The sequence below is a fragment of the Mesoplodon densirostris genome, chromosome 4, assembly GCF_025265405.1.
Source record: "Mesoplodon densirostris isolate mMesDen1 chromosome 4, mMesDen1 primary haplotype, whole genome shotgun sequence".
NCBI classification, from domain to species: domain Eukaryota; kingdom Metazoa; phylum Chordata; class Mammalia; order Artiodactyla; family Ziphiidae; genus Mesoplodon; species Mesoplodon densirostris.
In genome coordinates this window covers 136,228,358-136,255,629 of record NC_082664.1, presented here as the reverse complement: position 1 = coordinate 136,255,629, position 27,272 = coordinate 136,228,358, and the positions used below count along the sequence as shown (strand labels likewise).

Below are 27,272 nucleotides of genomic sequence, written 5' to 3'. Positions count from 1 at the left end.
GCTTTAACTTGAGGGCAAATATATTTTGTTTCCCCCTCAATACTAATCTTCCTTCAAAACAAATATTTACATGAGGTTTTCTTATCACATGTATGCTGTTTCGGGAATATAAGTTTCCAAGCATGTGCTTTGTGATGTTTTGGCTGGCCTAAAATTGTCTTAAGTTTTGGTAAAATCATAGTTGTATAATGTGTTCTAATACTAATGGGTTCTGATATTAAAAGTAGAGTAGATAAAAATCAGTACAAAGTACTTAGTTCAGAATTTGGTATTGTTTAAGAAGGAGTGAAAAACAAAAATAAATCCTCAAACTCCATGATCTGCCTACTGTTTTCAAGATTCTTATCTTACCAACTTTCTCTTTTTTCTCTCTCTCTATTCTCCACTGTTAATCTCAACCTTCATCATGGTTTTGCTCTTGTGAATGTTCAGTCCTGCTTCTGGGCCATCACTCCTGCATAGTATGTCTTCTCATTTTTCTTTCCAAACACTACTCATCTCAGAATTTCCTTCTCAGGTTTCACTCTTGTTATTAAGCTTTCCCTGTCTACCGTAACCTCCAGGAATCTTTTCCTTCCCAAACTCTTGATTAGAATTTACATATTGAATCATTTATAGCTTACATGATTTTACACATTTTTTTTGTTTATGTGTTTTGTGTTGTGGGTTGGACCAGTTTTTTTAGTAATAAGCTTTTTGTGGTCAGGAATTGTGCCCTCTTGTGTCTTATAATAAAGGACCAGACACATGGCTAGACTTAGTGAAAACTAATTCATTAATGGTTTTAATTTGAACTATGTTAATGTTCAAAAATTATGTTCAAATAATAGACTGTTTAGCTTTTTAATAGGTTGTATATATAGTCACCATAAACAATGTACTATCTCGAGGATACTGTGTTATTTTTAATGCTTGTTCCCAGGGCTAATAATTTGTATAGATCTTTTCCCAACCACAATTCTTCTTTTTTTAAAAAAATATTTATTTATTTATTTTGGCTGCGCTGGGTCTTAGTTGCGGCACGTGGGATCTTCATTGTGGCATGTGGGATCTTTGTTGTGGCACACGGGATCCTTTGTTGCGGCATGTGGGATCTTTTAGTTGCAGCATGTGGACTTCTTAGTTGCAGCATGTGGACTGTTAGTTGCCGGCAACCACAATTCTTCATCTAAACTGAAGAACCCAGAAAATGATTTGGATGACTTTTCCCAGTTCTCCCAAGAATGATACATAGTTGGTATCATTCTTAATGCCTAGGAAACAAGTAAATTGAGTACATTCAGTGAATGACTTAGGGTACTAGGGCTTAATTCTTATGTGGAACCACAGTTGAGAATGGGACATACATGTCATTTCTGTATTACACTCAGTTTCCTCATGTATGAATGACTAGCTTGAATCTTTCTATATTCAAGATATAGAAGGAATGGCTTTTAAGGAAAAGCCATTAAATTCCTTAAAATGGCTTTTAAGGAAAAGCCATTCCTGAGACCAGATGGAAGTTTTGCTATTTGGTTTATTAGAAGCTATTGAAATGATAGCCCAGTTTTAAGCAGCACTATTGTCTGCAGATGTAAAATACAATTCCCACTTTTTAGACTAGATCAATATAAAATAGGGAAAGTTTTGGTATTACAAAAACTCTTAAAAGATTTTCTCCCTCTAATCTGTGACTGAAGAGGGAGGTAAAAAGCTACCTGCTGAATCAGGTATTTTAGGATTATTTTATTATTCTGTCTGAAAAAGAATCCATTAATTATTTGCATGCATTTTATACCTAGAAATGTTAAACTTCAACCTTTATTTTTAAAAGTAATTTTTCATTGAAGAAATATCTAAAGTACATAATTAAGTTCAAAATTCACATTTAGCCCTTTGCTTTTGTTTACTGAACAGGTCTAGGGGAAATGCCTAGGGCCTTAGGGGAGTGCCAGTGTCCTTTGGGTCTGATAAAACTTTAGGGATAGTCATCGTTCATAGGATAGTTATTAGTCCCTTAATATAGGTGGAGTAAAGAAGCTCTGTAGTTAATCATTATGGAAAATGCTTTGGTGGTTAATGATTTACATATAGTTCTTTATTGTTTCTGATAGCATGAGTTGTATTTAGATGAATTTTCTTAAAAAAGTAATACTTTGTTTTAATTGTTTTTATTAAAATCTTTATAAAATGTATTATAAATTTTATTATTTTCTTAAAGCTTACCAAATGTCTATCTTTGTCAGGGTTACAGTCATGGATATTTGTGGTACTTTGCTCTAATAGAGTGATGGTGTATTGTATTATGATGAAGGTTGATAGGGTTGTTTGACTCTATGTGAATCTTTTCCTGATTACTGTACGTTTATATGTGGCATTTTAATATTTTATTTCCTTGTTACCTATAGTAATTTCTCAGTTTCTAACAGAACTAACCAAGTTTTGGCTTTTCTTATGTTGTAAAATATTCAGCTCTATAACCTAACCTGCTAGAAACTGATCTATGGCTAATGAGGTAAGTATTGTTAAAATTAGAGACTGTGTTGCTATTTGAAAATAGGCTTGGGAGTGATTTTTACCCCTTTTGTGGAGGAGAGCACATGGACTTTGTTTAAACTCTTTTTCTGGGCTATTTCTCTCATTGTCTCTGGGTATAGTTGATTGTAGTCACTTGATATATGAGTATGAAATATATGGACTGTTGTCATTTCTCCTTCAGGTGACTTTGATATTAAAATTTTTTTAAACACTTCTGTTTTTTTCTCGTGTGGTAGCAAAATTTATTTGAAAAAATATCAAAGTATATGGTTTATATATATTAAATGTGTTTGAACATGAAATTTAAAGCCAGCCAGTTGTGAATTAAAGGTATATCAAGTGCTTATTAAATAATATAAATGTTTTTGGCATAAATGGATTAAGTTGATTGAATTTATAAGTATTGATAGCGGTATTGCTGCACTAAACTCTAATATGCTGTGATAAGGAACATTCTTTTGAATACATCCTAACCTGTCCTGATGTGAGGAAGCCTTTTCTGTAAATGTAAGGGGAAAAAAATTTAAATCATGCCTTTTGGTTATTGAGAGCGGAGACTGGGTTGATCAGTTAAATTCTTGTCAAGGACATTCGTTGGTACTGGATGGAACATAATTAGTTTACTAATTTGTTGAGTTCTGTATAGTTGGTGAAACTCATGGTTCTTGTTTGAGCCTTTCTTTAACTCTGGCTTCCTCTCAGTCTTTTGTGCTTGTGAATCTGTCTAGTTCATTGAGTGACGAGGATAGGCAGAGTTGTATGCCGAGGACCAGATGTGTCTCTTTCCTCACTGCAGTACTCTTGGCTTTTTGTTGACCTCTACATATAAAGGATTTGGCTAAGCTCAGAGGAGAGGAAGTGGGGAACCAACTGATTAGGATTTGTTCTGGGTTCAAAAAAAATTCATAAAGGGAGAGAGGATGTTCATTACTGAGAATTGGGTAGGGGCACTGCCCCAGGTTTTTCAGCTCAGCCTCACTAGGGTAAGAAATGGAGGTCAAGTGTCAGGGCAGATAATCTATCCATTGGAGCTCTTCTTATCTGAGGAAATTTGAACACTGTAACCATAGTTGAATTGCCAGAAAGTGTGTGTTGTTTCATATTAAGCTAGTTAATTGATGAGCTTCTCTTTTAGCTAGATAAAAATATCAATTTTTGAGCTACTCATCGGTACTAAACAGGAACATAATTTTGATCCCTATTTCTTTGGCTTGGGTTTAATTAGAAACAGTTGAAAAAGCTGGCCCCTGTTATTTTCTTTTCGATCCATTCATATAGTATTACTCTTAGAGCACTAACCTAAGATGAATTAGATTGCTTTTCAGTTAATTTGAAACAAATAGGAGCCATCTGGAAGTGTAGTAACATGGCTTTGACTTCTACTCTGAGTGAAATGGGTTGCTATTGAAGGGAATGACATCTGACTTAATGTTTTAACAGTATCTTCTTGGCTGCTGTGTAGAGCATAGTACAAAGAAGAGACCAATTAGGAGGCTGTAGAACATGTGGTTAAATTTTAGATGTACATTGAAAGTAGGACTGATAGATGTTAGGCCTCAGCAACAGAAAGAATAGTAACTATTAGTTGAGAATGGGAAGACTGAAGGAGGAACACATCTTTTTTTTTTTTTTTTTTTAAGAAATAAGATTGGGAATCTACTTTCAGACATGTTAAATGCCTATTAGACATCCAGGGGGAGATATTAGTAGGTAATTGGATATTCTGTTCTGGGATACCAGGTAGAGATGTGAACTGGAGATCCCAACTTGGGAGTCACTCTTCTTTGTATTGATATTTATATTGTTTCTACATTTTGCAATTACAAATAATGCTGCAATGAAGAATCTTGTTCATATGTATTCTTGTATTTCTGGAGGCACATTTTCAAGGGAAATTTCCAGAAGTGGAACCGCTGGGTCAAAAAGCAAATGCATATGTAGTTTTGTTAGATACTGCCAAAGTCCCTTCCAAAAGAGTTGTGCCCAACTTGCATTCTTACTAGTGATATTTAGTAGTGGTCACAGACATTTTAGTGGTGGGAAAAAAACTTATTAGTCATCAAGTATAGGTAATTCAGTTCTTTTATAACAACTTCATTGAGATATAATTCACATACCACACAGTTCACACATTTAAGGTGTACAATTCATATATGAAATGTCCAAAATAGCCAAATTTATAAAGATAGAAAAGTAGATTAGTGGTTATCTAGGCTGAGTTTTGGGTTGGTAGACTGTGGGGAGAAGAGGAGTGACTGCTAATGGATACGGGTTTCTTGGGGGTGTAGTGTGATGACAATGTTCTAAAATTGATAGTGGTGATTTGATGGTTGCATGGCTGTGATTATACTAAAAACAATTGAATTATACGCATCTGAGTACATATGGAATTTAAAGCCATGGGATCAGAGTGAATTTAGATGAAGAAATCAAAGGACTGTGTATGTACTTCAACATTTAGAAGTTAGGGTGATGCACAAGAGATACTTGAGAAGGCATGTCAAGAAATACAGGAGGGGCCTCCCTGGTGGCGCAAGTGGTTGGGAGTCCGCCTGCCGATGCAGGGGATACGGGTTCGTGCCCCGGTCTGGGAGGATCCCATGTGCCGCGGAGCGGCTGGGCCCGTGGGCCATGGCCGCTGAGCCTGCGCGTCCGGAGCCTGCGCGTCCGGAGCCTGTGCTCCGCAACGGGGGAGGCCACAACAGTGAGAGGCCCGCATACCGCAAAAAAAAAAAAAAAAAAGAAATACAGGAGGAAACCAGGCAAGTATGGAATCATGGAAGGTAAATGAAGAGAGTGTTTCAGGAAGAGGGGCTACTAACAGTATTAAATGCTGCTGATGGGTAAGTTAAAATGAGGATTAAGAGTTGACCATTTGATTTAACAACTCCAAAAGAAGCAGTTGTGGTAGAGTGGTGGGGACAAAAGTCTAGTGGGAGGGAGTTTGTGGAAGAGTGGAAGTAAAGAAGTTAGAGACAACAGGAATTAAGGCCCTTTACCCAATAATTTTGCTCTCGTGGGAAAGATAGAAAAGAGGTGTAGCTTTGTGGTGGTGGGGAGAGGTAAGTGGGTCAAAAGCAGCTTTAAGTTTTTTATCTTTTTTTAAGATTGGGAGTTAATAGCATGTTATAGGATCATGGGAATGAGTCAATAGAAAGAAAAAGAACTGATGATACAGGGAGAGGGAGAAGGTGAGAGGAAGATGGATCGGGTTTGGCTAAGCAGGGACAGCTCAGGAGCAGGAGAGAAAATGATGTATGTTAGGTTATCAGTATGATTGATATTTTAGAAATACAGAAGTGAAAATACTGTTATGGTCTTTATTTTGCTACTTTTTCTCTATATGACTTTTATTAAATCTGATAATAAGCCTGTGAATATCATGGTAAAATTGATATTGAAAGGGTGTGGAGGAGCTATGAAATGTTTATGCTTAGAGTTAAGAAAACTGTTGAAATATATTTAATTAAATAATGTTACCCTTCAAAGTAAGTCAGTATCTGTCTGGTGGTTCTTTTAACTATCAGTGGATGGACAAAAGTTTCAAGGTAATATTTGTAAATCAGCAAATCCTAATAATCATTGTCAGTTGTATACAATTAGACCAGTTAGTATTAGCATGTCACTTAAGAGTGACTGACTATGGATGTGGAGTAAGTTTCTTTTTAATTAAGAGTTGGATATAGAATGGAAGGCATCTTTTTTTTTTTTTATTGAAGTACAGTGATTTACAATGTTGTGTTAGTTTCTGGTGTACAGCAGAGTGATTCAGTGATTCAAAGACTATATATATTCTTTTTCGTATTCTTTTCCATTATGGTTTATTACAGGATATTGAATATAGTTCCCTTTGCTATACAATAGGACCTTGTTGTTTATCCATTCTATATATAACAGTTTCTGTCTGCTAGTCCCTGACTCCCAACCCAACCCTCCTCTCCCCCCTCCCCCTGCCCCGCCCTTGGCAACCTCAAGTCTGTTCTCTATGTCTGTGAGTCTGTTTCTGTTTCATTTGTGTCATATTTTGGATTCCACATATACGTGATATCATGGTATTTGTCTTTCTCTTTCTGGCTTACTTCGCTTAGTATGATAATCTCTAGGTCTCTCCATGTAGCTGCAAATGGCATTATTTCATTCTTTTTTATGGCTGAGTAATATTCCATTTTGTGTGTGTGTGTGTACACACACATACACATATACCACAACTTCTTTATCCATTCGTCTGTTGATGGACATTTAGTTTGTGCCCATGTCTTGGCTATTGTGAATAGTGCTGCTATGAACGTAGGGGTGCATGTATCTTTTTGAATTACAGTTTTGTCCAGAAAAATGCCCAGGGGTGGGATTGCTGGATCATATGGCATTTCTGATTTTAGTTTTTTGAGAAGTCTCTATATTGTTAGAATGGAAGGAATCTTAAGCTACATCTAGTCTATCTAATTTTGCAGATTCGATTTTTGTTTAATATCCTGCAGACAGAAGAGTGGAATTGAATAGGATAGACCCAAGACTTATGGAGATTTAGTACATGATAAACCTGGCGTTTCAGAGAGAACAAATGGGATAACCATTTTAAGAAATTGTTAACCATTTGGGAAAAGGTAAAATTCAATTCATACCTCACATCATACAGAAAAATAAACAGCAAATGACCAGAGATCTTATTATTATTATTATTATTTTTGCAGTACACGGGCCTCTCACTGTTGTGGCCTCTCCCGTTGCGGAGCACAGGCTCCGGATGCACAGGCTCAGCGGCCCTGGCTCACGGGCCCAGCTGCTCCGCGGCATGTGGGATCTTCCCGAACCGGGGCATGAACCCGTGTCCCCTGAATCAACAGGCGGACTCTCAACCACTGTGCCACTAGGGAAGCCCAGAGATCTTATTAAGAATGAAACGATATGAATACAAAAAGAAAACATGGGTGGATTCTTCTGTAACCTGGGTGTAAGGAAAGGTTTTTTGTGACTCAAAATCCAGGTGCAACAAAAGGAAAGATTGGTAAATTTGACTTTATAAAAATTTAAAGTAAGACCTTTACATGGCAGAAACCCCACTAATAACAAAGCCAAAAAGATATAAAACTGGGAAAAAATACTTGCATTATATATCACAGATAAAGGGCTAATATCCCTCATGTAAAAGCAAAATAGAAAGAGACCCTAATAGAAAATAGGTAAAAAGACATGGACAGATAGTTCTCACAAAAAGCTATAAAAATTTCCCTTAAACATATGATAAGATAATCACTCTCACTTATAAGAGAAATCCAAGTTAAAACTTGCACTGAGATGCCAGTTTTCACCTGTGAGATTGGCAGAAATTTAAAAGTACAATGTTAGCTGTGAGGAGAGAGGTATTTTCATACTTCGTTGATGGTAATACAGACTGGTATTTTGATGCCACTGTACCCCAGGTTGGCACAGCGTGGCTGAAGTGGCTTCCTTTCAGAGCAGGAGGTCAAAGGAAGAGAAGATGCTGACCACTTCACTGGATCCCTTTTCCTAGTCTTCCCACAAATCCCTGAGGTCAGAACGTGGGAATTCCTGCCCACTTTCCTTTTTGGGCCTCAAAACTCTATGATCACCCCCACCAAGACTGGCTTTTGAGATGCTAAAGGCGGGTTAAAGGACACAAACAATCCTTTCCCAAGATAGTAGTGAGACTACAACATGGGAAATGTTTTGATTGTAGGAAAATGAGTATTCACTAACTTTTTAAAAAAATTTTTATTTATTTATTATCTTTGGCTGCGTTGGGTCTTTGTTGCTGCACATGGGGTTTCTCTCGTTGCTGCGAGTGGGGGCTACTCTTCGTTGTGGTGCATGGGCTTCTCATTGTGGTGGCTTCTCTTGTTGTGGAGCACGAGCTCTAGGTGCGTGGGCTTCATTAGTTGCAGCACGCGGGCTCAGTAGTTGTGGCTCATGGGCTCTAGAGCACAGGCTCAGTAGTTGTGGCGCACGGGCTTAGTTGCTCCGCGGCATGTGGGATCTTCCTGGACCAGGGCTCAAACCCGTGTCCCCTGCATTGGCAGGCGGATTCTTAACCACTGTGCCACCAGGGAAGCCCACTAACTCTGTCTTGTCCCTTTGGTAGCAGGTCATAGTGTCTCTTTCAGTAAATGGATTTATCAGGATAGGCACATGAGAGCAAAGGTCAGGTAATTGGAAAGGCCAAAATTAAACAAAATAATCCTCATTAACTGTCATTGCATAAGTCATGTATTATATATATGTGCAGAGAGACAATTTTTAGGTTGATAATACAGCAAGGAAAGTTAACTAATCTGAACTCAACAGTGCCCTGATTACATGTCATCACGTTTAGAATTATTTTGTTTGTGCTAGCTACTAGACCTGGAATAGAAGGTGATGTGGCAATTGATAATAACATAAGACAAATTAAAAAGTGAGTTATCCTGTTGGGTGAGAATATAAAATGGTACAGGCTGCTTTGGAAATCATCGTGGCCATTCCTCAAAATGTTTATCCTAGAGTTACCATATGACCCAGTGGTTCTGCTCCCAAGAGAGTTGAAAACATGTCCACTCAAAAACTTGTACATGAGTGTTTATAGCAGCATTGTTCCCAGCAGTCAAAAAGTAAAAGACAAGCCAAATGTCTGTTGACTGATGAATGTATAACGTATTGTATACCCATACAGTGGAGAATTAATTGGCCATAAAAAAGAAGTAAAGTAATGATACATGCTACAACATGGCTGAACCTGGAAAACATGATAAATGGGAGAAGCCAGTTGCAGAAGGTCACATATTGTATGATTCCATTTTTATGAAATGTCTAGAATAGGTTAAATATAAAGGTAGAAAGTAGATTAGTAGTTACCTAGGCCATGAGGGTTGCAGGGAGTAGTTTGAGGGAGGAAGAGGAGGGACTGCTAATGGACATGGGTTTCTTGGGGGTGTTGTGTGACGAAAATGTTTTAAAATTGAAAGTGGTGATTTGATGGTTGCACAACTATGAATATACTGAAAACTATTGAATTGTATACTTTAAATATGTGAATTGTGAAGTATGTGAATTATATCTCAATGAAGTTGTTATAAAAGAAGTGAATTACCTATACTTAGTAACTAATACGTTTGTTCCCTGTCACTAAAATGTGTGTGACCCATTCCTATATACATTGCTGGTGAGAATGCAAGTTGGCACAACTCTTTTGGAAGGGACTTCGGCAGTATCTAACAAAACTACATATGCATTTGCTTTTTGACCCAGCAATTCCACTTCTGGAAGCTGAGTCTGAAGATTTGCCTCCAGCAGTACAAGAGTACACGGGGACAAGATTATTCATTGCAGCATTACTTCTAATTGTAAAATAATGGAAACAACCTAAATGTCAATACAGAGGAGAATGATTAAATAAAAACTATGGTACATCCACAAAATGCTTGTTTAGAAAAGAATGAGGAAACCTCTATGAATTGATGTGGAGTGATTTTTAGGATTATATGATTAAGTATAATACCACAAGCAAAGTACAAATGAGCATCTTTACTATGCTAACTTCTGTAAGAAAGAAGGTAGCATAATAAATTACACATATATCTGCAGATGAAATACAGGAAGGATAACCTAGAAACCACAGACACAGTGAATAGGAACAGGGTGGAAAGAATGAGGGGTGGGCGTGGGATTAAAGAAATGGAGGAGGTTGTGACAGTACTGAGTATGCTTGTTTGTATGGTTCTGACTTCTGGAACTATGTCATTGTTTCACATGTTTTTTTTTTAAAACTATAAAGTTAGAGGAAAAAATGAAACCCAAAGTGGACTAAAACAGAAACAAATGAACTCAGCTGATTTCAAATGAATTACATAGTTACAGTGTGGGTTGGGATGGGGGCACACCAGTACATTTTGAACACAGTATTTGGACTGTATGGCCTTAAGGCCGAAGACAAAAAGACGTCTTTAAAAAATACCCAGTTTAGGGCCTCCCTGGTGGCGCAGTGGTTAAGAGTCCGCCTGCCGATGCAGGGGATACGGGTTCGTGCCCCGGTCTGGGAGGATCCCATATGCCGCGGAGCGGCTGGGCCCGTGAGCCATGGCCGCTGAGCCTGCGCGTCCGGAGCCTGCGCATCCGGAGCCTGTGCTCCGCAACCGGAGAGGCCACAACAGTGAGAGGCCCACATACCGCAAAAAAAAAGAAAAAAAAAAAAATACCCAGTTTATAGGCTTTCCTTTTTTGTGCAGAGCTACTATGGGTTAGCAAATCCAAAACTACTTCCTGTGTATACCAGGATTGAGCAAATGGTAAAAAAATATTTTATGGGTAATGGGAGCCAGATTTCTTATTGTTGGAGGAGAGAGTTTTAAATATGCAAAAGGAGAAGGCTAGAAGGAAGAAATCTTGTGGTGTTCAGTTGGAATTTGAAGTAGAGATAAACTGATCTTTCTTCCTTCTGTGTGTCCATCCATCTGTCCATCCATCCATCAGTCTATCCGTCTATAGAAATAATTATAGATGAGACAGGGGTGTGTGTGTGTTTGTGTGAGTGAATGTATGTGTATGAATAAATGTGTATATGTATATATGTTAATTTATTTCATACTCTTCTATATCAACCCCTTGCATGGATTTGCTTCCTAGATAATTTTTAGTCAGTAATTTTATCATTGATTAAACTTGCTAGGTAGGATATTACAAAAAAATTCATTTAGACACTCTTTGTTTTTGTTGTTCGGCCATTTACAGAATGAATTTGTTAAATACATTTGCTAAAACATTAGACTTCTAGCTGTTTAATTTAATTTTGTAAATGTCCCCCCAAATTTTCCTTTAAGAAAAACATTTGTGTTATTGATAAAATGTTAGTAAAGAACCTCCTGTAATAAACATTTCTAGCATGTGCAAGTGGAAAGCAACATGTCTCTAGCAATCTTTAGTGATTAATAGATTAAATTCATTTTTACATTTGGATTTATGTACTACCATCTAACTCATGGCATGATCTAATAATAATCAAGATATGGTAATAGTAAAATATTAGTAATCAAGATGCTTTTATCTATAGTTGACAAAGTGTAGTCTAAAGAAGAATTAAAGCTGTATTGGAGTCATTGGATTTGCTACTGAACACTACATTTAAAGTATATAATTATCGTGTGTATAATTATAATCATAGTCTTATAATTTGTATATAATCATACTCCTATACTTTGAGGAAGAAAATATGTGTGAATTGTAGGTATTTTAATGATTTTTAATAAATTAAGTAATAATTGAATTTTCTTTTGGTGGTTTCAAATTATTAGAATCTCATCCTAAAAAAATTGAATTACATAATAAAGCCTGCCTTGCTCTATAACCTGTTGAATATGTTAAAAAATAAAATATTCTAGTAACCCCAAACTAATTTTTTGTTTATTACTATTTAATTTGAGGCAGTTCTAAGCACTTATAGCAGAGAGTTGACACATAGCCAATTACAAGTAACAATTTTAATAAAAGTTTAGAATTAAGTTTTTAAAAAAGAGCTATCTTTGCATCTAAATTGAGGCCTCTACACATTGTTTCTCACTAAAAGTAGTCAGAGATACTTGGAAAAACTGGCTGGTTTTGTATTTGATGCAGGAAATGTACAAAATAAGCCTGGAACATCTTGTTATACCAGGTAATAAGTAATAAGGAAGCTTCAAAGACTAATGGAATCTTGTCAGAAAGACTCAGGGTCCAACTTGAAGAGCTTCCCATAGGCTGAAAATTGGACAGTTTGAGCTTTAATAATATCTATAGCGGATTGAGACACTTCATATATGTTTAAATACAGGAGTTCATAATGACTCTAAAAAATGACTGGTCATATTGGTGGAGGATGCTATTGAACCAGTCATTATTTTAAAAGTGGGAAATGAAAGGAAAGAATTGCTTATCCTATCTTTCCTGTAAGAACTGTACCATTGGGCAACCAAGTAGATGATGAGGGGGAAATTTATTTATTTTTTTTTTAATTATCTTTTTTTTTTTGCGTTACGCAGGCCTCTCACTGTTGTGGCCTCTCCCGTTGTGGAGCACAGGCTCTGGACGTGCAGGCTCAGCGGCCACGGCTCACGGGCCTAGCCACTCTGCGGCACATGGGATCTTCCCGGACTGGGGCACGAACCCATGTCCCCTGCATCGGCAGGCGGACTCTCCACCACTGTGCCACCAGGGAAGCCCGGGAAATTTATTTTTATAGAACTCTTCTAGCTAACAAATGGGAAAGGAATTATAAAATTAGAATATCACCATTTTGTAAGCCCTAATAAGTTAATGAATGTAAGCATTGAACATCGTGGAAATTAACACTACTAGAGAAAAACAGCCAGAACATTTGCCTCTTGATGTAAGAGAAAATACTACCCATGAAAAAATCTTGCCCCTGCCAGAAAAAAGAATTGAACCTCAATCTGATCAAGCATCTAAATTCAACTACTAACTTATGGAAAATACAGAAGAAGAAAATGTTAAATACTAACAGCAAACCCTTGCTGGATATAATCAGAAAAACCCAGACTGTAGGAAACTACAGAGCAACCAAAAATTTCTTCCCTCTCCTCCCAAGGTCTCAAAGAACAAACAGGAGGGGACACATTTAAAAGTTAAAATTAATCAAAGTTAAATAAAATTAGAAATTCAGATCCTCAGCTCAAGTGCTCAACAGCCATATGTGGTTAGTGGCTACTATATCAGACACTGCAGTTATGGAACATTTCCATCTTTGCAGAAAGTTCTGTTGGATAGGTATATTAATTTCCTTGGGCTTCCGTAATAAATTACCCACAAACTGGGTAGCTAAAGTTGCAGAAATTTATTCCCTGACAGTTCTGGAGGCCAGAAGTTCAAAATTAAGGTGTTGGCAGGGCTATACTCCTTCTGAAGGCTGTAGAGGTTTATCCTTCCTTGCCTCTTCCAGCTTCTGATGATGGCACCCTGATGTTTTTGGTTTGTGACAGCATATTTATCCTTTCTCATATAAGGACACCAGTCATTGGATTTAGAGCCTACTCTAAATCTAGGATGATCTTATCTTGAGATCCTTAACTTAATTACTTGTTCAAAGACCCTATTTCCAAATAAGGTCACATTTGCAGGTACTAGGTGTATTGATTTGGACATAGTCTTTTTGAGAGACACAATTTTAACCTACTACAACAGTGCAACTAAACGTTAAAAGGGACTAAGAGACATGTGAAACAATTGCAGTGTCTGGACGCTTTGGATCCTGATGCAAACAAACATTATAAAGTTAAAAATTATGAAATGAATTCCCTGGGGGTCCAGTGAATAGGATGCCAAGCTTCCACTGCAGGGGACACAGGGTTCCATCCCTGGTCGGGGAACTAAGATCCTGCATGCCGCATGGCGCAGCCAAAAGGAAAAAAAATAAAATAAAATATGCCACTTAGAAAAAAAACATAAAAATTATGAAATGATCACACATTAGGATAATGGATATCTGTACTAAAGAATTTTTGTTAACTCTTTTATGGGTAATAATGGTATTGCAATTATTTTTAAAGAAAACTTTTGTTTAGAAATACAGCAATATTTACAGTTGAGATGAAATGATATATTGGAGATTTTTAAAAATAATGCAGGAATGAGGAAATGGGTAATGTATAGATAAGGGGCTGCAAGCTACAGACCATTTAGCTTACAGCCTGTTTTTGTAAATAACGTTTTATTGGAACACAGCCATACCCATTCATGTACATATGGCCTATGGCTACTTTTTTGATATAAAGGTAGAATTCAGTAATTCAAACAGAGACCAATGGGCTTCAAAAAACCTGAAACATTTACTGTGTGGCATTTTACTGAAAAAATTTGTTGACCCCTGCCTGGTATAGATGAAACATGGTAGACAAGGAATTGATAATAGTTAAAGCTGTCTCCTTTTTATATATGTATTAAATTTCCCATAATATGTTAAATTTTCTGAAAAATAATTGACTGTTTCTCTGATGAGAGTAAGAAAGAACTAAGCCTAAAAAGAGAAACAAAGGAAAATATGTAAATATTTTATTCTATCAATATAAAAATTCTATTTGTAATATTTTATCTCTTCGAGGTATGAAATGAATATGGTAAGAAATTAACATTTGTTAAATCTGGGTGTTGGAAACATGAGTCTTACATTATTTTGTACTTATCTGTATGCTAAAATATTTTTAATTAAAAAAGCCAAACTCTGTTATGTTATAAATTTAAGTTAAAGTGTATAAGGGCAAACTACACATTTGGGAAAGTATTTGCAATGTATAACAACAGTTTGAGAGCCTTAATACATACACATCCTTTATAAATTTCCAAGAAAAAAAATCTCCCTGTTAGAAAAGGACACATACAGTATTTGCCAAAGAAAGGCAATTGGCCGAGGTGCGTGTGGGGAAAAATGTTTTAAAAAAAAGAGAGAGAGGGCTTCCGTGGTGGCGCAGTGGTTGAGAGTCCGCCTGCCGATGCAGGGGACACGCGTTCGTGCCCCGGAACGGGAAGATCCCACATGCCGCGGAGCAGATAGGCCCATGAGCCATGGCCGCTAGTCCTGCGCGTCCGGAGCCTGTGCTCCGCAACGGGAGAGGCCGCAACAGTGAGAGGCCCCCGTACCGCAAAAAAAAAAAAAAAAGAGAGGGAGAGAGAGAGACCATAAGCAGAAAAGTTAATTTAAAAAATTAGACACTCTTAAGATTAAGAAAATTATATATATATATAAAACCACATCACTACATATGTATAGAGAGGGAGAGAGGGAGAGAGAGGAACGGAGGGAGGGCAACTATATGTATATATAGGGAGAATGTAAAATTTGTAGTTTTGTTGTTTTTTGTGTGTATTTTGGCCAATCAGGTTGTTTTGAAAGTAATATTTTAGAGTAAGTTGAAGTTTCTAAAGCTCAACAAGTGGAAAAAGAGTAATCTGTTTTTGGTAATAGAGTTTATTTGTTAACTGTTAGAAATTTCCGTTTGTAGAATATGTTTAACATCTTATGTATACTGATTGTTGAGATACTTCTCTAGAGGTTCTTAAACTTTAGCACATATCAGAGTCACCTAGAGGGCTTGTTAAAACATGGACAAGCCCTAGAGGGCTTGTTAAAACATGTTAAAACATAGACAATCAAAACCTCATCCCCAGAGTTTTTGATTCAGTGGGTTTGGGATGGGGCACAGGATTTGCATTTCTGACAAGTTCCCCTGTGATCTGATGCTGCTGCTTTTGAGGGACCACACTTTGGTAACTGCTGCTCTACAATGAAGAGAAAAGAGAAAGAAAGGAAAAAAAGGTATTTGTATTACAGCAACTAAAGCTCTGTTTTTGATGCACAAGGTTTATGATCAGTTGAATATACAGTATATGAAAAAGCATTCCTTTTTTTTTATGACATATAAAAAGTATTGAATTTTAATTACAACAATTGCATACCACTTATTCAAATAATGATTTTTTATATATATATATATTTTTTATTTTTTAATTTTTTGCCTTATAACAAATTTAATCAGTTATACATATACATATGTTTCCATATCCCCTCCCTTTTGCGTCTCCCTCCCACCCTCCCTATCCCACCCCTCCAGGCGGTCACAAAGCACCGAGCTGATTTCCCTGTGCTATGCGGCTGCTTCCCACTAGCTATCTACCTTACGTTTGGTAGTGTATATATGTCCATGCCGCTCTTTCACTTTGTCACAGCTTACCCTTCCCCCTCCCCATATCCTCAAGTCCATTCTCTAGTAGGTCTGTGTCTTTATTCCTGTCTTACCCCTATGTTCTTCATGACATGTTTTTTTCTTAAATTCCATATATATGTGTTAGCATACAGTATTTGTCTTTCTCTTTCTGACTTACTTCACTCTGTATGACAGACTCTAGGTCTATCCGCCTCATTACAAATAGCTCAATTTCATTTCTTTTTATGGCTGAGTAATATTCCATTGTATATATGTGCCACATCTTCTTTATCCATTCATCCGATGATGGACACTTAGGTTGTTTCCATCTGCAGGCTATTGTAAATAGGGCTGCTATGAACATTTTGGTACATGTCTCTTTTTGAATTATGGTTTTCTCAGGGTATATGCCCAGTAGTGGGATTGCTGGGTCATATGGTAGTTCTATTTGTAGTTTTTTAAGGAACCTCCATACCGTTCTCCATAGTGGCTGTACCAATTCACATTCCCACCAGCAGTGCAAGAGTGTTCCCTTTTTTCCACACCCTCTCCAGCATTTATTGTTTCTAGATTTTTTGATGATGGCCATTCTGACTGGTGTGAGATGATATCTCATTGTAGTTTTGATTTGCATTTCTCTAATGAGTAAAGATGTTGAGCATCCTTTCATGTGTTTGTTGGCAGTCTGTATATCTTCTGTGGAGAAATGTCTATTTAGGTCTTCTGCCCATTTTTGGATCGGGTTGTTTGTTTTTTTGCTATTGAGCTGCATGAGCTGCTTATAAATTTTGGAGATTAATCCTTTGTCAGTTGCTTCATTTGCAAATATTTTCTCCCATTCTGAGGGTTTTCTTTTGGTCTTGTTTATGGTTTCCTTTGCTGTGCAAAAGCTTTTAAGTTTCATTAGGTCCCATGTGTTTATTTTTGTCTTTATTTCCATTTCTCTAGGAGGTGGGTCAAAAAGGATCTTGCTGTGATTTATGTCATAGAGTGTTCTGCCTATGTTTTCCTCTAAGAGTTTGATAGTGTCTGGCCTTACATTTAGGTCTTTAATCCATTTTGAGCTTATTTTTGTGTATGGTGTTAGGGAGTGATCTAATCTCATACTTTTACATGTCCCTATCCAGTTTTCCCAGCACCACTTATTGAAGAGACTGTCCTTTCTCCACTGTACATTCCTGCCTCCTTTATCAAAGATAAGGTGACCATATGTCTGTGGGTTTAACTCTGGGCTTTCTATCCTGTTCCATTGATCTATCTTTCTGTTTTTGTGCCAGTACCATACTGTCTTGATTACTGTAGCTTTGTAGTATAGTCTGAAGTCAGGGAGCCTGATTCCTCCAGCTCCATTTTTCGTTCTCAAGATTGCTTTGGCTATTCGGGGTCTTTTGTGTTTCCATACAAACTGTGAAATTTTTTGTTCTAGTTCTGTGAAAAATGCCAGTGGTAGTTTGATAGGGATTGCATTGAATCTGTAGATTGCTTTGGGTAGTAGAGTCATTTTCACAATGTTGATTCTTCCAATCCAAGAACATGGTACATCTCTCCATCTATTTGTATCATCTTTAATTTCTTTCATCAGTGTCTTATAATTTTCTGCATACAGGTCTTTTGTCTCCTTAGGTAGGTTTATTCCTAGATATTTTATTCTTTTTGTTGCAATGGTAAATGGGAGTGTTTCCTTGATTTCACTTTCAGATTTTTCATCATTAGTATATAGGAATGCCAGAGATTTCTGTGCATTAATTTTGTATCCTGCAACTTTACCAAATTCATTGATTAACTCTAGTAGTTTTCTGGTAGCATCTTTAGGATTCTCTATGTATAGTATCATGTCATCTGCAAACAGTGACAGCTTTACTTCTTCTTTTCCAATTTGGATTCCTTTTATTTCCTTATCTTCTCTGATTGCTGTGGCTAAAACTTCCAAAACTAGGTTGAATAAGAGTGGTGAGAGTGGGCAACCTTGTCTTGTTCCTGATCTTAGTGGAAATGGTTTCAGTTTTTCACCATTGAGGACGATGCTGGCTGTGGGTTTGTCATATATGGCCTTTATTATGTTGAGGAAAGTTCCCTCTATGCCTACTTTCTGCAGCGTTTTTATCATAAATGGGTGTTGAATTTTGTCGAAAGCTTTCTCTGCATCTATTGAGATGATCATATGGTTTTTCTCCTTCAATTTGTTAATATGGTGTATCACGTTGATTGATTTGCGTATATTGAAGAATTCTTGCATTCCTGGAATAAACCCCACTTGATCATGGTGTATGATCCTTTTAATGTGCTGTTGGATTCTGTTTGCTAGTATTTTGTTGAGGATTTTTGCATCTATGTTCATCAGTGATATTGGCCTGTAGTTTTCTTTCTTTGTGACATCCTTGTCTGGTTTTGGTATCAAGGTGATGGTGGCCTCGTAGAATGAGTTTGGGAGTGTTCCTCCCTCTGCTATATTTTGGAAGAGTTTGAGAAGGATAGGTGTTAGCTCTTCTCTAAATGCTTGATAGAATTCGCCTGTGAAGCCATCTGGTCCTGGGCTTTTGTTTGTTGGAAGATTTTTTATCACAGTTTCAATTTCAGTGCTTGTGATTGGTCTGTTCATATTTTCTATTTCTTCCTGATTCAGTCTTGGCAGGTTGTGCATTTCTAAGAATTTGTCCATTTCTTCCAGGTTGTCCATTTTATTGGCATAGAGTTGCTTATAGTAATCTCTCATGATCTTTTGTATTTCTGCAGTGTCAGTTGTTACTTCTCCTTTTTCATTTCTAATTCTATTGATTTGAATCTTCTCCCTTTTTTTCTTGATGAGTCTGGCTAATGGTTTATCAATTTTGTTTATCTTCTCAAAGAACCAGCTTTTAGTTTTATTGATCTTTGCTATCGTTTCCTTCATTTCTTTTTCATTTATTTCTGATCTGATTTTTATGATTTCTTTCCTTCTGCTAACTTTGGGATGTTTTTGTTCTTATTTCTCTAATTGCTTTAGGTGCAAGGTTAGGTTGTTTATTCGAGATGTTTCCTGTTTCTTAAGGTGGGATTGTATTGCTATAAACTTCCCTCTTAGAACTAAAGCATTCCTTTTTTATTTAGAGAATCATTTGGAGCCTTAAGCCTGGAGATTGTAAACTTGTACAGCTTTGGTATGTAGGTGATGATTTCATTTGTTTAGGCCTAGCTTCTTTGAACCAAACTGAGCTTTTTTTTTTGAATTGTTTGAAGTATAGTTGATTTACCATGCTGTGTTAATTTCTACTGTACAGCAAAGTGGTTCACTTATACACATATATATGTATATACATTCTTTTTTAAAATATTCTTTTCCATTATGGTTTATCATAGGATATGGAATATAGTTCTCTTTGCTCTATAGTAGGACCTTGTTGTTTATCCATTCTATATATAAAAGCTTACAGCTGCTAACCTCAACCTGCCACTCCATCCCTCCCGCAACGCCCTCCCCCTTCGCAACCACAAGTCTGAAAAACTGACCTTTTTGTAGTTTATCGAGTTGCAGTGTTATTTAGGTGGATGAGAATGACTTCAAAGTGGAAATAGTGAAAAGAACAAGTGAGGTAAAGAAAAAGTATGATTCTACTAATATAAAATAAAACAGGCAAAAAACCCCACATTTTTAGGGAAACATATTTGGTAAAATTATTTTAAAAAGCAAGGGGATGATAAAGCTAAATTCAATATTGTTGTTACCTCCCAAAGGAGAGTATTTATTGTCCATTATTTGTATTTATGCCTTACTTATATGATGTAAATATTCTCTCTCTCTCTTTTTTTTGTTTTACTATTCAGTAAGAATAAATCCTAAAGGAAAATGCTCTATTTCCTTCATAGAAAAAAAAATCTTAAGAAGACTAAGGCTCCCTTAGGCTCTTAGTTTGGGCCTGCCAAACGCCCTAGGCCAGCACTGTATGTTAGAATTTCTGCAGTGATGAAAGCTTTTAAAATCTTTGTCAGATGTGTCTAATAAGCACTTGAAATGTGGCTAGTGCAACTGAGGAAGTGATTTAAAATTTAATTATTTAAAATTTATATTTAAATAGGCACACTTGATTGGTGTCTACCATATTATTGGAACTCTAGGCAGTTTAGAACATGGTTTAGCCCTTGAGTTAATAATCTATTAATAATTCTCCTACAGAATATGCAGTGTTTGGTTTGCTGACATTTTGCTTAGGTTACTGATTTTTGTCTGTTACCTTGTGTGCTTTGACTCCTACTTCTGCTTCTTGTGTTCAGTGGTAGCAGTTTGATTTACTTGTCTTCTGCCTTAAATTCCTAAAATTGAGTCTTCAGGATCAGAAGCTACTGGACTAAAGTTTATTGAAAACACAGTCGTATTTTAGTTATAATGTTCTTTGAAATTTTTATAGAATAATTTTTTTAATGTCAGAATTTTATTACATGACTTTCTGTTGATTCTATTTAAAACATCAATGCCATTGACTTTTCTGAGCCCTAAACAAAATTCTTTTTATTTTATAATTGGAGTCATTCAGTAAATATTACTTGCTTGTTGTGAACCATGCATTCTTGAGAATTGGGGAATGATTGAAGACATAGACTCTGACTTATGAGGTGAGCATATTTGGAAGTATTTTTAGAAAGCAGAATGTGCTTGAGAGAAACACATTAATAGTCATATACTAGCTGGAGGAATGAGGGTATGACTGGGAAGAGAACAAACAAAAATGTTTATATATTTTTATTTTGTTATTTTGTCACTTGATGGTAATGGAGGTTGTACATCAAAGTTCTTCACAGTGTTCCTATTACTATATAAATGTTGTGATTTCTTTTTTTATTTGCAAAATATATATTTCAAAAAGGACTTGTACCTGTAATGTACAAATAACTTGTAACCCCAAAAAATGACAACCCAGTTTTAAAAAAAATAAGCCAGAGCTATCTAAAAATACACTCCATCAGAGAAGACATATGAATGGCCAACAACACTTGTAAACATGTTCAGTGTCATTAACATTGTAATCAGAAAAATGCGAATTAGAACCACAGTGAGACACACTGCACACCAATTAGAATGGCTAAATTAAAACAACAACACGAAATCATAATACCAAGTATTGCTGAGTCTGTGGAGCATCTGAATTCTCATTTCATTTCAAATAGAAATAAAAAATAATCCAGGCACCTAGGAAAACAGCTTGGCACTTTCTTATAAATTCAACATACACTTACCATATAACCCAACATTCCCACTCCCTGGAATTTATCCAAGAGAATAAATTGGATAAATTTATCCAATGAAACGTGTGTATACATTTTTTTTTGAGAATCATCATAGACGCTTTATTCATAATAATACCAAATGGGAAACACCCGAAATATTTATCAACTGGTGAATAAATTAAAACAATTATACCACAAGATAGATAACTCACATCTATATAAAGGAAAAGTACTTAGCAACAAAAAGGAACAAAATATTGATAAATGTGTACATGGTTGAATCTCAGAAGCATCAAGCCATTTGAAGTAAGGCACTACATATTATGAGTCCATCTGTATGAAACTTTTCTATCCTAATGATTCTCATATCCTTTCTGCTACCTAGGTGATGGTTATTGGTTTTACCTATTCAATATTAATGCACTTTATTCCTTATGTTACAGCTTTGTTCTTCATCCTAGGTTGGTAGCTTATTATAGTAATAGGTATTTTCCAAATGTCTGAAACCTGTCATGCAGTGCCCAGAAGTTAGTCTGTTTTCTCTGTCCTTTAGGGGCCAGTAGAGTCTCTTGATTCAGGTTCCCCAGGTGGATGTTTGCTTTTTGCTCTTCTTCCTTTTACAGACCAGCTTCCTTTTCTTATTTATCACTTTGCCCAAATTCACAAGATCTCCATCTTAAGCACTGTCTTTATGTCTGCCTCTTGGGTCCAATTTATAAGAGAACATTTGATTGTTAATAAGCCAGTGGATTGACTAGTCTCAGATTGGACACCCCTGTCTCATCCAGTTAGTTGGGGTTAGGCACGTGATTGTTAACTGGTATGGCTGCCTAGGCTGCCCATTTAATTGAGTGGGGTTTGTGATATGTATATTATTATTATTATTAAAGCTAATTTTTAATATTTTATTTTATTTTATTTTTTGGCTGTGTTGGGTCCTCGTTGCTGGATGTGGGCTTTCTCTAGTTGCAGCGAGAGGGGGGCTACTCTTCGTTGCAGTGTGTGCGGGCTTCTCATTGTGGTGGCTTCTCTTATTGCAGAGCATGGGCTCTAGGTGTGCGGGCTTCAGTAGTTGCGGCCCACAGGCTCAGTAGTTGTGGCTCGCGGGCTCTAGAGTGCAGGCTCAGTAGTTGTGGTGCATGGGCATAGTTGTTCCACGCCATGTGGGATTTTCCTGGACCAGGGCTCGAACCCGTGTTCCCTGCATTGGCAGGCAGATTCTTAGCCACTGAGCCACCAGGGAAGTCTGTGTGATATGTATATTATAAACATAATTAAATGAATTCTCCATGTATTAGGTTTTTTTGATTACTTTTATGCATGTTCATTAACAGATACTTTTTGAGCACTTATAAAAATATACAGTGACAGGTGATGGTGCTACAAAGACGGCTAGAGGCAGGTATAATCCCTGCCCCCAAGGAGTTAATAGTCTTAGTGGGAGTGACATATAAACAATAAAAATAATGTAATACAGTGATAATAAGCAGGTAACTAATACAAGTAGACTACTTAATAGTCATACCAAATAAGGACTCAGAGTTGGATTTCTATCCCTGAGACAAACAACGTGGCCTTGAGTAAGTTTCCTAAAATATCAAAGTACCAGTCTTTAAAAAGAGAGTGATGCACAGCTTCATTGTGTCACCCCAGATAATGTACATGAAAGTATCCTGTAAAGTGTGAAGTGTGACAAAAATGTTACCATTGTTTTATTGGACTATTTCATTACCTTCAATTTTAGTGTAATCTAGTAATTTGGAAAGACTTAGTAAACTTCGTGATTTTTGAAAGACTGATTTTTCCTACTGCTCTAGCCTTGGAGGGTATATCATCTTTTTGAGACTTGATTTTTGCTTTCTTTTTCATGTGGACATGAATTTTGTTGTGATTTATAGTGTATTGCCCTTTTTTATATTACTTACTTTTCTCTTAATTCTTCTAATAGGTTCTCTGCCATTTTATCAGGTTCTTTCCTTGTGCATTGTTTTGCCTGCCTGTATTTTTACTTTTCTCTTTGAATTTAACATTTGAACTGTAATACAAATGTTTGAAGCTATACTTTTATACATAAGCATTCTTTCTCTATATATTATTTCTACTAAGTTGCTTTATTTTTTAACTAAAATCGATATTGTTGGTATTGTTTTGTATTAACTCAGGTTTATATTGATATGTCATTATTAATTGATTAGTCAGGAGTAAAGGCAACTTTTAACATCTTTATTGGAGTATAATTGCTTTACAATGGTGTGTTAGTTTCTGCTTTACAACAAAGTGAATCAGCTATACATATACATATATCCCCATATCTCCTCCCTCTTGCATCTCCCTCTCACCCTCCCTATCCCACCCCTCTAGGTAGTCACAAAGCACTGAGCTGATCTCCCTGTGCTATGCGGCTGCTTCTCACTAGCTATCTATTTTACATTTGGTAGTGTATATATGTCCGTGCCACTCTCTCACTTTGTCCCAGCTTACCCTTCCCCGTCCCCGTTTCCTGAAGTCTATTCTCTACGTCTGCGTCTTTATTCTGTCCTGCCCTGCCCCTAGGTTCTTCAGAACCATTTAAAAATTTTTTTGGATTCCACATATATGTGTTAGAATACAGTGTTTGTTTTTCTCTTTCTGACTTACTTCACTCTGTGTGACAGACTCTAGGTCCATCCACCTCACTACAAATAACTCAGTTTTGTTTCTTTTTTATGGCTGAGTAATATAACTATAGGTTTTATTGTTTAGAAGCCAGATATTTTATGCTTTCAAGTTACGTTGCTTTCTGTAGTTAATTCTGTTGGGAAATCTGAAAATGAATATTTTGTTTTTCATTTGAGGCAGATACATGCCACTGATCGTAAGTCATGTACTACTGAATAGTCACTCACATTTGGATGGTTACCATATTGGATGAGTGGGTATCCCACTTAATTTTTTTTTTTTTTTTCTGTACGCGGGCCTCTCACTGTTGTGGCCTCTCCCGCTGCGGAGCACAGGCTCCGAACGCGCAGGCTCAGCGGCCATGGCTCACGGGCCCAGCCGCTCCGTGGCATGTGGGATCTTCCCGGACCGGGGCACAAAACCGTGTCCCCTGCATCAGCAGGCGGACTCTCAACCACTGCGCCACCAGGGAAGCCCCCACTTAATTTTTCTATTGGCACTTTACATTAACAGCTATCAGTAAAATTAGCTCTTCAAAAAGGTGGCTGATAAATATATATTATTTATTTACTATATGTATCTTGTGTTACGAATGATACAGTGTAGTTATGGAGTCTAGATTTCAAATAGTGGCATTCGTAATGATTTGGAAGAAAGCATCTATATTAATTTTTCTTTACAAATTATATTTTCAGTGTTGCAAAAGTAATATATACATACACACATACAGAAAGTTAAAAAATATGAAGCAAAAATAAGAAAATAAAAACACCATATTCCCATCACCTAGAGATGACATAGTTAATACTTTAGTGTTCTTCTAGATGTTTTTCTATGTATATGTATGTACACTTGTATTTCTTTACTACTATTATATCATTGTACATGTTATTTTAGTATATGCTTTTTTAAGTTAACAATTTCTGCTTTTCCATATCAACACATTTTCATCTTATCTAATCCATGCTCACATTCTTTCAGGTTTTTGAAAAAATATTATTTGCAGTTGATATGCCCCAACCAGGTCCAATCCAGGCGAACTCATATTTGATAATTACTACCCCTAAGTCTTTTAAATCTAGCCCAGCATCCCCCCACCTCCCCCCACACACACCTTTTTCCTGGCACTGACTTTTTGATTAGACATTGCCTTTTGTTGTGCATGTCTGTTTTGTTGGGGGGTGGGGGCAAGGCAGCGTGTTTGGTTGTTTCCTGTTGGTGTTGTTTAGCTTGTTCCTCTATGTATTTTATCTTTTTTTCCTCAGCTCTCTATATCTTTTTGTTGTTGTTGTTATTCAGAAGATATTGTGCCATTTATTGTAGACTTTTGGGCTAATAAGTGCCTTCAGCTTGCTTTCTGAAAGCTAAGGCAGTAAGAGAGTATCAAAAATAGAATGTGAATTTTGTAATCAAGTTTCAAGAAAAAAGGGAGTAGAATTTGGAATTTCATAATGATACCCAAAATACTTTAAAAGTCTGTATATCACATGATTAACTATTTTGAAGGTAAACTTTAACATCCGCTATTTGTAACTTAGGCTTCCAAACCTTTATTTCTTCTGCCCCACCTTAAGGATGAGTTCCTTCTAGGTCATCATTTTCAGCATGTCTAACAGCCCAATGTTTTCAGTTACACTGTGTTTAAATTACACAGGGTACTTAGATTTGGTGGGAACCTCACAGAATCTCAGTTCTGCTATTTTTTAAAAGTTGCTCCCCCCCCCCATTATTTCCATATATGCTCATTAAACAAATTTTTGAAAATATGGCCAGAAAGAGAAAAAGAATTGTCCATAGTTGACACCAAATCTCTATCTACATTTTTATAAATTTTAAAATTCAAGTACACACATATTAAAAAGCATACAGATTGTCAGTATTCAGCTTGATGAAATTTAGGAAAGTGAATACACCCATATAACTACCATACAGATCAAGAAATATAACATTACTGCATTCTAGAACCTGTTGCCTACCACTTCCTAGCCATTATCCCCTCTGGAAGGTAACCACTATTCTGACCCCTTTCGTTTAGATGAGTTTTCCCTGTTGGTGAACTTTATATAAATCGAATCATATAGTATGTGCTCTTTTATGTGGTGCTTGACTTGTTCACCATTCTATGAGATTCATGCATGTTGTTCATGTAGTTCATTCTTTTTCATCGCATCAGCTCTCTATATCTTGTATTTTAAGTTAGTGTGTAGTTTTAAATTTAGCTAAAATATAAACCCCCCTTCTCAATTAATCTTTCAAGCAGATCAGTATGGTAGCTATAAATACTGAATGATTTTGGTCCTCATCCTCCTTTTTCTTCAAAGACTAAAAAAGAAAGATGAGTTTTCATGAATTATCTATGTACACATTTCTTAATTTAAGATAAATTATTAAAAAGGAAATCTAGCTTCATTTATGTCCATAAATATTATCTCTAGCCTATATTAATCTGCTTGAGAATAAATTCAAGTTATCTCTAGGGTTTTCTTTAAAAATATGTGACAAAACATTTAAATTAATATTTTCTTTAAAAAAGAAAATGATGTGAAGTAGGTGCAATGCTGAACCAGTTGCATACCTTACCTTGTATTAATATGACCATTATTGAAAATTAGAAAGTTTTAATTATAAGGTCAATTCTTGAAATTTACATCACCATATGTTTCAGTTTTGGGAAATGCATATTGCATAGTACAGAACGTTTTAATGATTATTTAAGAAAATGGATTCCTGAGAGATTTGACACTTTGGTACATTATTTATTTGAATTTCACTGCTTCTTAATTTTCCTTGTAATTGGGAAAGTTCTGATAGACTCTATCATACCAGATCTTAAAATCCACAGACTGCTAAAACATGGAAATATGAATAGAGGTATCTAAAAACATAATGTACAGAGTCTGAGACTTGAAGCTTATATTTCTGAAAATTCCATCGGTGATTTTACAGTTGTGGAATTTGATTTTGGGGGAAACAGGTTTGGGGGACTAAAGTTGCAAACAAGGATGAGTCCTTATATATATACATTTTTATTAACCCAGAACACTGAAGTAAACTCTAAACAGAAATAATTTATGAAAATTTTACGGATTTCAAATTAGGTAAGGCTTAAGCAGTGAATTTCTGTTTATTGACCCTAATTACTGAAAATATTTCCTTCCCCCAAAGTTTTGGTGGAGTGGTTATATTCATTTTTCCCTTATGCAAATTGAGTAGTTTATG

The 27,272-nt window shown here is 36.2% G+C and overlaps 1 protein-coding gene across 2 annotated transcripts in view; it reads left to right on the top strand.

Annotated features, from left to right (window-relative positions):
* TCF12 (transcription factor 12) overlaps positions 1-27,272 on the top strand; it is a 393,224-nt gene that overhangs the window by 40,112 nt on the left and 325,840 nt on the right. The window lies entirely within an intron of this gene.